Here is a 14,006-nt window from a genome sequence, read left to right as displayed (position 1 = left end):
GTGCATAAATGTTTTTAAATCTTTGAAAAAAGTGGTTTATCATTCTGGAGCTTTAATATTAATTTTACTATGCTGTAGGGCAATATATTTCAAATAATAATGCATTACTGTTATAATCAGAAAAAAATGCTTGTTTGATTCAATTGTATTTCATCTAATGTTGTGTTGCTTAGTAACGAGCAGAGTACCTTGTACATAATAACTCTGCAGTTATTTCTTAATCCAGGCTGTACTTACCAAGGCTAAGGACCCTCTGTTTTAGTCATTTTATTAAGTTAAATTTAAGAATTAGTTTGACCCTATCTCCTCAATCTACGAATGCCTGTTCCTGCAAATCTGCCATGGCACGGGGAAAATTTTCACATGAAATTTAAAAGGAAACCAATCCATAAATCCTGTACACTATAATGAAGTTCCAATAATGGAATGGGAAAACGATGCCTAGGCAGTAAGCAGCAGGAGGGATACCTGTGGTTCAGAGCCTGAGTCTGTAGTGGGGAGACAGAGGAAGGAAGGGGTGAGCAGTCCCTGTGGAGAGTTCCTGAGCATGGGACGAGGGTATCTTTCAGGAGAGGGAATAGATACAAAGAGACAATGCTGGACACAGCGGTGAAGTACAGCAACAGTAAGAAAGACATGACAGTTTCTCTGCCTCTCGTATCATGCTGTGCGGTTTCAACATCACAGAAAATAAGTGGATATTGAACCATGAGTTAACAGTAAAACAAACTCAAAGTGATCTTTTAACCAATTAGCTCCAGATTGTCTATGTATCCTTGGAGTATAACTATTTTTCAGGAACCCCAACAACTTAATTTCAGGTGCGTGTTCATTATAGATGGGAGAGTTCTGGAATGTACTCTGACATTTTTCAGGAAACCCAAATAGTGTCCTGTAGTAGGCATGGTGACTGAATACACTGACTTCAAAGTGGGGTAACGATGAGAGCAGAGCCCCCGCTGGTACATGGAGGAGAAACACGTTGTGACTTTAAAAATAAGACAGTTTCCCTACTGTATCTGTTTCTTTCTGGTAGTAAAATAGTTTCTTGAAGAAACCTGACTCTTAAGACATAGTGTCTATATTGAAGCCTCCAGCTTTGTTCTTTTTCAATATTGTTCTGGCTATTTGGGGTCTTGTGTGGTTCCATATGAGTTTTATAATTGCTTTTTCTGTTTCTGTAAAAAGCGGCATTGGAATTTTGATAGGGATTGCCTTGAATCTGTAGATTGCTTTGGGTGGTTTGGACATTTTAACAATATTGTGTCCTCTGATCCAGGAACACAGGATTCTTTCCCTTTGTTTGTGTCTTTAATTTCTTTCAGCAACGTTTTGTAGTTTTCAGTGTACGAGTACTTCACTTCCTTAGCTATGTTTATTCCTGTTTTTTTCCTTTTGATGATATTGTAAATGGGATTTGTTCTTAATTTCCTTTTCAGATGGTTTGTTATTAGTACAATTGATTTTTGCATGTTGATTTTATATCCTGCAATGTCACTTATTTTGCTTTGTAGTTCAAACAGTTTTTGTGGAGTCTTTACGGTTTTCTATACATAAGATCATGTCATTTGCAAACAGGGACAATTTTATTTCTTCTTTTCCAATTTGGATGCCTTTCTTTTTTTCTTGCCTAATTGCTCTGACTAGTGACAGTCACAAGAAAATAGTAGAGCTCCCATCTTCAGAAAATGTAACAAGTAAGTTAGCTAAGTTTGTGCTTACCATTATAAATAATGAAATTAAAATTGTATTTACTCTTTTATTTATAATGAACTTACTCTCAGGAATGGTACAAGCATTATTAAGTAATCTAGCTCCTAAAGAATAATTTGAGGTGAGTGAATTTTATCTTTTGAGCCTGTTGATTTACAGTTTATTATAATGTCCAGGCTAGCTAACCTCTACAAATACCGACAGTTAAAACAGCTTTTATATAAGTTTATGACATCTTCTTTGGATAAAAGACAGCATAGTTCTTCTTTAACTTCTTTAAAAAGAATATTGAAATTAAGCATTTCAGTTACAACCGGTTAAAATATTCATTTAGAAAGGTTTTTTCAATATCAACTTTCTCTTCACAGATGCTATGTTCATTTTCTTCATAATCTTCTTTTACCACTGTATCTCCAGTATCAGTTTTCCACATTTCCAGGCATAAGTAACTGGATTTTCAAGTAGCATGAGAGAAACATCATGATGTTCCGGAGTGAGACATCAAATTTCTGATATACCCATCCGAGGAATCCTGGAAAATGCGAATTATCTCCTGACAAAATGACGCTCTTAAAAAATGTGGCTGCCTTTTTTCCTGCACATTCTGAATAGACTAGATCATAGTTTCTGGAATTCTGATTTCTTGAATGTCTATGTTAAAGAGATTAAAGAGTATTTCTGGAACAGCAAATCTCTCATTGACATCATGAAATATTTGTTTCCCAAATTTGTGTTTTTCCTCTTAGGATCATATCTCCCCTGTCAGTGTCTCAAAAATTAGAAAAATGACCTCTTTCCAGATGCATTTTGTTATGGACTGAATTGTGTTCCCCAAATTCGTAGGTTGAAGCCTAATTCCCAGTGTAACCTTAAGGTCTTTAAGGATGTAATTAAGGTTAAATGAGGTTGTGAGTGTGGGACCCTAATCCAGTAGGACTGATGTCTTTAGAAGAGGAGGAAGAGATACCAAAGAGCTCTCTCTGCATGCACATAGAGAAGAGGGCATGTGAGGAAACAATGAAAAGGTAGCTGCAAAGCCAGAAAGAAAGTCTCACCAGAAACCAACCCTGCCAGCACCTTGATCTTACTTCCAGCCTCCAGAACTGTGAGAAAATAAATTTCTGTTGTTTAAGCCATCTAGTTTGTGGTATTTTATTGTGGCAGCCCTAGCAGACTAAGATAGATTTTGAAATCTGTATTAGTCAAGGTGCTCCAAAGAAACAGAACCAATAGGATGTATATATGTATACAAAGAAGAAAACTTATTATAAGGAGTTGGCTCACGTGATTATGGAGCATGAAGAATCCAAAATCTTAGGTATGAACTGGCAGGCTGGAGAGTCAGGAGAGCTGATGGTACAGATGACTTTGGAAGGCAGTCTGGTAGATAATTCCTTCTTGCTTGGGGAGGCCAGTCTTTTTTTTCTATTCATGCCTTCAGCTGATGGGATGAGGCCCACCTACATTATGGAGGGCAATCTGCCTACTCAAAGTTCACTGATTTAAATGTTAATCTCATTCAAGAATACCGTCCAAGTTGACACAAAAATTAACCATCACACCTTTGAAAGGGCGTTTTTAAATTATACTGAAATTATCAATATATAGCCTATATATATATTATATATATATAGCCAATATATATATTATCAATATATAGCCTAAAATTACTGCATTGCCTTCTCTTTTCAATTTTGCAATATCTTCTTCCAATTTCGAAATATCATTTTTATAAAAATCCTGAGACATACAATATATATCTTCTTTTACTTGGTTAATCATGTGTTTAATCATAATATGTAGTTGCCTGAGGGAAATGATCTCTTCTTGATGATTGGTTAAGAGATTTTCTCCCACATTTATGTGAATGGCTTGTTTTTCTTCCCTTTTTACTTGTATAAAAAGAAACACCGTCTATAAAGGAATAGACATCAATGGAATAGGCATACAGCATAATTCAGATATTGTGTCAGAAATACCTGTGTGCTCTGAGAGCCTCAGCATTTAACCTCAATGCTGTTTGAAACTGAAACTCTTCAAATAGCATTTCATTCATTGTGATATGATATCAAATTAAAATACAGTTCAATGATAGTAATATTAGAATCTAAAAAATCAACACTAATATGTAACTTGATACATTTCTTTTTGGAAAAGATAATTCATTCACTAAGAAGCCCTTCTCACAAGGAACAATTTAAGTCAAGACAGATGTTTTATTCCATCTATCTGGTTAGTCATAAAAATATTAGTATGTGTTGTTTTTTTTACCTGAACTGACAGTTAGGAATAATAAAGCTATCTTAGGTCTATATTGGGTTTTAGTCTCATGGGATCTGTTGTCCAGAACTTAGGTCATTTGTAGCCTTAGTTGCTTTCTACCTATTTTATTCCTGTTATGCCTGTGCCAATAGCCATGCCCACAATTTTTTTCTGAGACAATCTTCTCTCTTTTTACTTAATTACCATTAATTGAAGAATTAACATTAATTTAAGATTATCATCTTACCTTGGAGAACTGTACTCTTACTCTCTTTTCCTTGAGCTACTTTGTCCAACCAAAGGGGTTTACTCAGTGCCACCCAATGATTCAAAGATTTTAATAAAAGTGTGGTCTTAGCTCAGGCTACTATAAATACCACAAACTGGGTGGTTTATCAACAACAGATATTTGTTTCTGACAGTTCTGGAAGCTGGAAGTCCAAGGTGGTTGTGCCAGCATGATCGGGTTGTGGTGAGGGCCCTCTTCCAGGGTGCAGGTGGCTGAATTCTCGTTGCCTCTTTACATGGTGAAAAAAGAGTGAGCTGGTTCTCTGGCCTCGTTTTCTTAGGGCACTAATCTACTCATGAGGCTCCACTCTCATGACACAGTCACCTCCCAAAGGGGCACCTCCTAACACCGTCACACTGGGGATTAGATTTCCTCATATGAATTTTAGGGGAACTCAAGCATTCAGTCTGTTACAAGCACGAACTCTGAACTCTGGATGTGGTTCTTGCCCCTAGGATGGGTTTTAATTGGTCTTTATTGCTTAAGGTCTTCTCAGTTTTTTTCACTTGTTAAGGATGAGAAACATTTGCATCTTCTATCCCAGAAAATATTGGAATATTTGGAATATTCTGGTTTACTTTTATTCCTGCAAACTGGCCAATTCATCTCTGAGCTCATGTCTTCCACGTATCACCTTATTTGTGTGCAGCCAAGGCACACTAATGATGTTGCTTCCTAATCTCTCCACAAACTGAATCAACACATTGAGTGACTTCCAAGTTGTCACAGGTGACACTTTCACCTAATGTTTTGCCACAGGATAATATGGATTGTCATCTTTCTGGACTCCTATAGATATTTCCTTGGTACCTGTTGCCCAGCACCAAAATCAATGACATGACATTTAGGATTGTTTCATTAGAACCCATTTCTGGCACTATTTCTGTATCAATCAGTACAGGCTAAGTCAAGCTGTGATAACAAGTGATCCAAACATCTTAGTGATCTGCCAAAAAAAATTTATTTCTTGTCGTGTTACTTACCCATTTTAGGTCCACTGCACATATTCTTCACTCCACGAACAAGCTAATAGAACTGTCCCATATCTGGGGCACGCTGATCTCACAGCAGACAGATAAGAGCGAAGATAAAGGACACGACTGTGGCTCCTACAGCTTTAGTTTAGAAGTAGCCCAGGTCACTGCCATTCATATTCAACAGACCAAAGCAAGTCATACGGCCAAACCTGATGTCACTGAGGCAAAAGTATATTATCCTCCTGTAGAGAAGTGCTCTGTGGGACAGACTCCGTTGGGAGCAAAAGCAAAAGTTTTGAAAGATAACACAATATTCCACATGTTAATTTTTTTTTACTTAATGGTAATACCTAACGCTTCTGAGCATTTACTGCATACTAAGCATTGTTCTGAGTGCTTTATCTGTATTTAGTCAGTTAATTTTTATAGCAACACCATTATGTAGGAAATAGCACTATCCGCATTTTATAGACAAAGGAATTGAGGCACGAAGAGTTGAAATGTATTCATGTAAAACGTCACATAACTTGTCACGCTCATATTCGAACTAGGATGTCTAGCACTGGGGTCTGGGCTCAACCATTACAGGATATTACCCTTCCTTAAGCTGTTTCTAGAAGTCATATACACATGTTCATAGATATACAATTTTATAGATACAAGAAAGGTATTAGAATTTTCCAAATCTTTTGTCAAGGTTATTTTTCCCTATACTATGATGCTTCATGTTTTTCCTTGTAGGCCAGAGGGGACTTATATGACCTCAGAAATTGTTCAGAAAAATGTTTACCAAATTATCATACCATTTGTAAGCAATTTGGCTCCCTGACATGCCAGTAGAGAATTCCAGAATTGTATTGTAAGCTTGAAATAGCTAGTTTTGTTTATTTATTTTTGTCATCATAGATAAGGAACTTGATATGAAGGGGGAGAAAGAAAGGTTTTAAATATTTACTTAGTCTAAAAACAACGTTTTCATGCCCAACTGCTACTGTATGATTCCTCAGGAGACTTTATGCTGTGATCTTTAAACATCAGGTGCTCTGCATGATGTGAAAGGGGAATAATTAAGATGCCCCAAAATATCAGCATTTGTAGAATATTTGGAGGAATTTATAGTAGAGAAAACAGGTGTAGCTTATTTTAACACCATCTTTTGAATAGATTGGGAAAGTTATGTTTAAATTATTTACTGAGTGACTCCTTTAACTCCAAGTCTCTTGACAACTAATTTTTTCTAAGAGACCTGACTACTCAAACTCTTAGTGACCCATGAGACTATACACCCTTACAGGGCTTTCTAGATATCTGAATACATTTAAATTGAATGGTGTGTGTGTGTAGGGGAAACACCGCTGATTTACTCAGAAAAGGGTAAGTATTCTTATTCAAACAGACCTATGGATTGAGTGGATGCCAATAAGACACTATACTAATTTCTCATTTGTGTATTACAATTGGTTTAATGAAATCACAGGAATTGAATAACTCAAGGGCTTTAAAAAATGTAATTAAATTACATTTTTATGATGATATTCACATATTCTAAAATTTATACAGCTGCTTTGGGGGCAAACCTCAGGATATATGTGAATTATGCACCTGTTTTAAAGTGGCTGTTTCAAGAGGAGCTGATTGAGCTGAAAACAAACTACGGCCACCAAGAAAACACATTATTCTGGGAGTTTTTGAGATGAGTATATTTAGTCTAGAATTACCCCAAAATTCATGTCAATGTGGCTAAATTTTATACCAGTGATGAGAATACTAGCATTCTATATCGCCTTAGGAAGTTTTTCATCGCAAAAATCCCAGCTTCATCATAATTTATACATAGGACTTTTGCTAATCTGGTTTTAGCCATTTTAGTTTATCGAAAAATGTTCTTGCGTGCCCTTCTTTATCTCAACGATGCCAAGTGGCTTAGTTAGGATTTCCCCTAAAGCAGAACCTGGGACAAGTATTAGGGCACAAGAATTATACTTGAGAGGTGATCACAGAGGAAGGAGAGAGGAAGTGAGAATACTGAGTCAGGGCTAGAAGAAGAGTCAGCATAAGAGTATATTATCAAGGTCACTATTCTGGACAGTGGGGTGCAATTATACCAGGATCTCCTGAGAAGCAATCAGAATGCCTTCAGAAATTTTCCATCTGAAGGATGGGATGCTGAAGCATTTATATACTGGCTCCTTTTTCCCATTATCAAGGGTGGCCTCAGAGGTATTAACTCTCGCACCCATTCTGCATTTACTAGCAGGTTACGTGGGCTCCTGCAGCTGCAGAGAAGACTCTAGGGCAGAAACAGAAAGGCACACTGTGCACTGTTGAGAAGGAAAGGGTCACTTGTATGGTACTGTCAACCACATCTGTGGCTGAATGAGGTTGGCCAAAGGGCTGCCATGTGGGATATTGGAAACATTTACTACCATTCCTGCTTTGCTCCGCTCAGATCCATGTATACCCTGCATTAAATCCACCCTGCTACTGAGTTTTCAAGGTGGTGGCTGGCATAACCTCTATGCACCATCAGGACTGAAGACAGATGATAACAGACTGACTGACATCCACCATATCAGCACCTGGTTTTTGAGTGCTAACTCTGTGGTGAATATTCTTTGTGGGCACTGACATAGACACACATATCTGCATGCTTTAGATGCATTCCATGCCTCTTCCCAAGACTTCTATGTCTTTAATTTTCAAGTGTTGCTTCTTCTAAGCACATTACCAAACAGCCAAGCCGTTCACCACTGCCGACCGTTTGTTTATAACATTTCCTCAGACACTTCTCTCTCTACACGAGTGTTTGACTGAGTTTACTGCTACAGCCCTGCCCACTTGGAGGATTTATTTTCATTCAGGACCATTCATTCATGAATTGAGTTGCCATGTGGCAGCACTGGCTTATACCAATATATCCAGCTGACCCATCTGTGAACCGTGTCTGAGTTTCTTTTCTCCTCCATTAGCAAGTCATGGAACAAACCTATGAGTCCACAGATGTGAGATGAAGGAGAGGCATTGGCTTAACAGAAATAGGTGAAATGGGGAACTGGGCCATCTGTTCATGAAACTTACCTGTGCTCACTATCAAGATCTGCTTGGACCTGATCTCCAAAACATCTTTCCATTATATGATGGTTTGCTGTTTCAGCCACAAAACTATGATCTGGCAAATTTGACAATACCCAGTTCATGACAGGTCGCTGTGTTCCCTTGAGCTCCTATTATTAGTCATTCACTTTCTACTAAGGCCCAGCTTTTCCAATGGTCTGTAATTCTCTGCTGTAAAAGGAATGATCTTACTCTAAAATCATAGTGGTCTAAGTTTGGATTTTCCAAACACAACTGTAGATCCTTAACTTTTAACGGAATTAACACTGCCGACACCGTTACATCTCCTGGATCCTATGACCCAAGCAGCAGGGCAGTTTCCACCACAGCCTGGATCTACTACAGAACCTTCTTTTCCTCTGCACTCCAATAGTAGCCCTCTTAGAAATATTTTAAGTGGAATGAGGAGTATTTTCAAGTGTAATATACACTTCCAGAAAAGCTAAGAGGTTCACCAAATGTTTTACCTCATTTTTAATGGTAGGAGGTATAAGCTGCAAAAATTAATCCTTTATTTAAAAGAGAAGTCTTAGAGTGCCCCAGACTATAGGGCCCCTAAAGCATCATTGATGTGGCAGGCTCCTGACTCCCCTTAGGGTTTATTGTCCACCCTCTTGAATACATGTAATACTAGGGCATTTAGAGGACTTGCCGCTTGCTATACATATGGTCTGACTAACATAATATAATCAACATATTGAAACAGCATGCTAGTCTGTGGACCAGCAAGACAAACAGGATCTCTGCAAAATATATGATGGCAAATAGCAGGAGAGTAAGCATAGAGGAAAGAGGGTGAATGTATACTCTTGTTTTCTCCATCTAAAAGCAGTCTTTTTTTGATTCTCTTACAGAAGGAATGGAAAATACTGATTCACCAATTCAATAGACAATATCAAGTGCAAGAGGGTGAGTTCATCTGTTCCAGTCAAGATTAATGGCCACCACCAGAAGCTAGGAAGAGGCAAAGAAGGATTCTACCAGAGTCTCAGAAAGAGAATGGTCCTACTAACTCTTTGATTTTTGGACTTCTAGCTTCCAGAACTGTGAGAGAATAGCTTCTATTGTTTTTGAGCCACCCAAGTTTGTGGTACTTTGTTACAGCAGCCCTGGGAAACTAATATATCAGGCACAGTCACTGAGATTTGGGCTATCATTGTTTAAGATTATGGCAATCCATTGTGATTCACCTCATATCTAGTTTTTGTAGGGACCATACAGAGAAATTGAATGGAGATATGATGGTGACCATGACCCAGGTATTCCTCAAGACTTTGATGGTGTCACTAATTTCCATGCAAGATATGATTTTGCTTCTGATACCATATTGGCTTGGATTGGGGGAATTGGACAATTTTAAGGTTTTCTCTTGGTCTTTCCTTCCATAATGGTTCTTACTCCGTTAGTCAAGGAACCAGTGTGACAGTTATGTCAGTTGTGAAGTATATCATCACAATTATGTATTCAGGGATCAGGAGATGAGCACAGGGGTTGTCCGTGGGCACATCAGATCCACTATGTGATAGATTCGATCACTTATCAACTTGCCCCCATATGCCACAAGTTCAATTAGGCCGGGGGCATGAGGGCATTTTGAGTCCACAGTATCAATGTCAGCTCTTGAAGGTCTGCGTATTTCCCTTTCCCCAGTGTACAGTTACTCTAGTAAATGGCTGCAGGTCCTTTTGGGGGAAAATTTTGAGAAATCACTCTTGTATATATTGTTGTGTTATTTCAAGGCCATTTCTCAAGGTGACTTAGTCTCTTCTTTAATTGGACACTGGGCCTGAGAACTGGCTCAGAGCTAGAAAGTGATTGAAGAATCACAATTGTGCATTATAGTGGATGCTTTTTTTCTTCTGGTTATACAAGTCCAGTAGGTGCCCTACGTAAAACAGTCTATAAGCTGTCACCATAAATTCCTGCTGATCAAAAAGCCTTGCTTGATGTTCTGGTAATCGGTTCTAGCAATTATGCCCACTGTGCCTCTAATAATTAAGTGTCACCACTTGACCTCTGCTATTCTGGTATCCTATCTTCTGTATTGACACAAGAACAGACATTTAGCTTTATAGTACAGAGGATAGCAATTCCTGAACTCCTCAGAGGTGCCAGTGCACCCTGGCCAGTGCATTCCTACTGCCTCAGTGTAAGTAATGTCTGCTTGGTCTTCTAGGGAATGTAACCAGGTAGAAGTTTCTCTAGTCGCATGTAAAAAATCCATCTTAACATTCTACCATAACATTTATTCTAACAGTTCCAACTTGTCGAATCTTCTGACCCCTCCCACAATACTCTGCCAAAGGATTTCCAACATTCTACTTCATTTCCTTTAGGCTTACAGAATAACAGAATTTGGATAGGCAAAGATAAATGGTATTTTACTTCCTAATTATATGTGTCACTACTTATTAGATGAATGCCCTTGAGCATATATCTTAATCTTTTGTGTTTTACCTGTAAAATGTAGATAACAATTGCACCTATCATAATGATTAAGATTTAGAACATGCAAAGTATTTAAAGCAATGCCTGGAACGTAATGCATATTTAAATAATATTATATGCTGTTATTAATATTACTATTAAAAATAATTCATAACACTTCAGTGAATTCTTGCTTGATTTAAAATTTTTTATAGCTTACAGCCTCACACCTCATTATCGTTTCACTCTCTTAATTTCTCAATAATAAAATATGTCAACCTAGGCATCTTTTCAACTCCATGTGTCCACACCACAGGATATTTCATTTCAGTGACCTGTACAGTTCACTTATCCAAGCTCCACCACCACCTCTTCTCTTCAGTCACCACCTCAGGGTAGTGGCAGCAGTTCCGTGGGACTTCCACTGAAGTCAAGCTCTGTGCTTTTACGTGACCTGAAAATTACTTGGTGTCAATGAAGTTATATCCTAAGCTACCTACATTTACCAGTTACTAAGTCAAATTTTTGATGATATGCACTGAACCAAAAATTTTATGATTGAAGTATTTCTAAGTGCCTCAGAATATTGCTTCACTGATACTGTACAGTTTATAGAATAAATCAATAATACAACAGATATTTTTGTTAATTCTTTCCAAGTTAATAGTCATACTTTGTGGCAACCTCTAAGTTGAACATGGCTAAAGACTAAAGTTGTTTCAAAAATATTTCGAATACTAGCTCTCTATATAATTTCATAGGTTCCCAAGGTAAATGCTTTGCAGAAAAAAAGATAAATTTGGGTATATAAATCCTAACAAAGTTGTGTGAATGTAGTCAGTTAATTACCGAGGAGCCAAACAACTTGGAAAAATACAACGAAACCTTGAACTCATTCACACCTTTTCAAACACACACACACACACACACACACTTAGCTTTGTTGAAAGTGTAGTGGATTTTTCCTCATTTTCTTGTCGATTTTTTATGGATTCCAGGAGGAGGAGAAGAAACTGCCTTATGCAGCCATGTTCTTGCTGAATGTCCCAAATTTTGATTTCTCTCTTATTATTTCTGAATTCTGGTGTGAAAGTGTGGCTATCCCACTGAGTTCATTAGAATGGAAGTTAAATCATAATATAAGTAGAAATACAGTATCATGAAAAACTACCTGAATAATCTCTTCTTTATGCTAGACAATCTTAGAGCAAGAGACCGCCTATGAATAGGAGATTTTAAATACTATTTTTCATGTTGAAAATATAACAGTTAACTATGCTGAGGATTAATGAAACAATGCACATATCTTAGAAGTTTACGTTTTAGTACATTTTTCTTAGTGAGGATGGTAGAAATGATTAATTGCTTGTTCTGATTCACAAAGTAGCCCAGAAGACCAAAAAATCCCATTTCATTACTTCAATGATTGTTTACACTGAGGAAGCCTCTGTGTGAATTCCAGTTGTTGACCATATGTACAGTGATCTTTACAAATAAAATACTTTTCTTCACAACTACTTAAAAACATATGCAACCAAGACCTTTTGGTCAGCGTTAGGGACTATCAACACCAGTTATCTTCGGTGTTTTTCTAGAAAAAAAGTCAGATTATGGCGTTAAGTACAGGAGAGGCAAAAGCCATGAAATTTGCTACACTGAGGAACTCATGACTTGTTTGTGCACAACAGCCATCTGCTATGTAGTTGGGACACCAGTCAGCCACAGGAACATCATTTTTTAATTAACAAGAGATCCAACTACTGGAGTTGGAAAAACATGTGGTAGATCCAAGTCTAAGACTGCTCACAGTTCAACAAGAAAGAGACAGGGGCTCAATAATTTCACAGATGATCTCTTTCCCCCTTGATTTTGCATGGTCTTGCACCTGCCTTAATCTTGAGACCCTTCTTACATATGGTTTTAGTTTCAATTTAAATGAATTAACCAAAGTGGTTAATTGGTTAAATAATTACCCAAGAAATTACACTCTTTTGTTTCCTTAGCCTCTCTCTATTTAGTGAAAAAACAGTTAGATGCTAAAAGAGGGTGGTTAAAGAGAACTTGCAACCAAAAAGGAGAGCAGATGTCACACATTTTCAAAAGCTGTATCCTTTGTTTCAATTGACTTAATTAATTTAACTTTCCCAGGAAAATCTGGTAAATATCCTGAAATCAAGGGAAAACCACATGTGAGAAAGAGGTGAATTACACTAAATGACACTGGAATGTGGTAGAGTGGGAAGTTATTTTAAAAAGCTGGGAGATAATGAAAAAACATGAATACATTATTGCAAAAAACGCATGTTTATGAAGGAGATTTTCCTGGAGAAAGAGTATTAACTAGTCTTAATCATGGGAGATGTATGACTACACTAGTTTGTGGTTACTTTTCTCAATGTACTTCATATTGTAAGAAATTGCATATAGCATACTGTATCTTCAGCGAGAGTTATTTATCTCATTACTGGTAAGTTTTGAGGATAAGCATAAAAAGGAGACCATTTTTCCTTCTCAGTCTAACAAATACATCATAGATAAACATCTAATTATTACATGTTTTAAAGAAATGGTGGTGGGCTGGGTGTTGGAGGGAGAAAAATATTTCTTATTTTTATGTGAAAGGCATGAAGCTAGAAACTTAGCAGATAGACTCTCATTACATTAGCAATATATAAAGTTTAAGATCACATCTGCCATGTAGCCCCAGATGTATCATTCCTCAACTTCCGTGTAAAACACCTGTAAAATCACAAAGACGAAGATAAAAATTTTCTAAGTAAGATAAGCCAGAGACAGAAAGAAAAATATTGCATGATTTCACTTATATGCGGAATCTAAAAAAGTTGAATTCATAGAAGCAGAGTGTAGACAGTGGTTACCAGAGCTGGGGAGGGGGGGAAATGGGGAGAAGTTAGTCAAAGTGTACAAAGTTGTAGTTACATAGGATGAATACATTCTAGAGATCTAATGTACAGCATGATGACTATAGTTAATAATATTGTACACTGGAAATATGATAAGAGAATAGATCTCAGGTGCTCTTACCACAAAAAACAAAAACCGACTCATAAAGACCAAGATGACAAATGCCAAGACTTGGTTAACATATCCTCTAACTGTCAGGCAGATCGAAGCAGGAAAGGAACAATGCATCCTGATCTCAGGGCACATCTGGGTATCTCCTCATGCAGTTGAGACCCTCAGAAGATGGGGTGACTCTAGGG

At 37.3% G+C, this 14,006-nt stretch overlaps 1 pseudogene; it reads right to left on the bottom strand.

Annotated features, from left to right (window-relative positions):
- Positions 1 to 3,333: 3,333 nt before the first annotated feature.
- Positions 3,334 to 3,879, bottom strand: LOC147915885 (actin-related protein 6 pseudogene; annotated as a pseudogene).
- Positions 3,880 to 14,006: the final 10,127 nt, after the last annotated feature.

The sequence above is a fragment of the Ceratotherium simum genome, chromosome 12 (genome assembly GCF_057802395.1).
Source record: "Ceratotherium simum simum isolate JZ-2026a chromosome 12, ASM5780239v1, whole genome shotgun sequence".
NCBI classification, from domain to species: Eukaryota; Metazoa; Chordata; class Mammalia; order Perissodactyla; family Rhinocerotidae; genus Ceratotherium; species Ceratotherium simum.
This window is presented reverse-complemented; position numbering and strand designations above follow the sequence as displayed.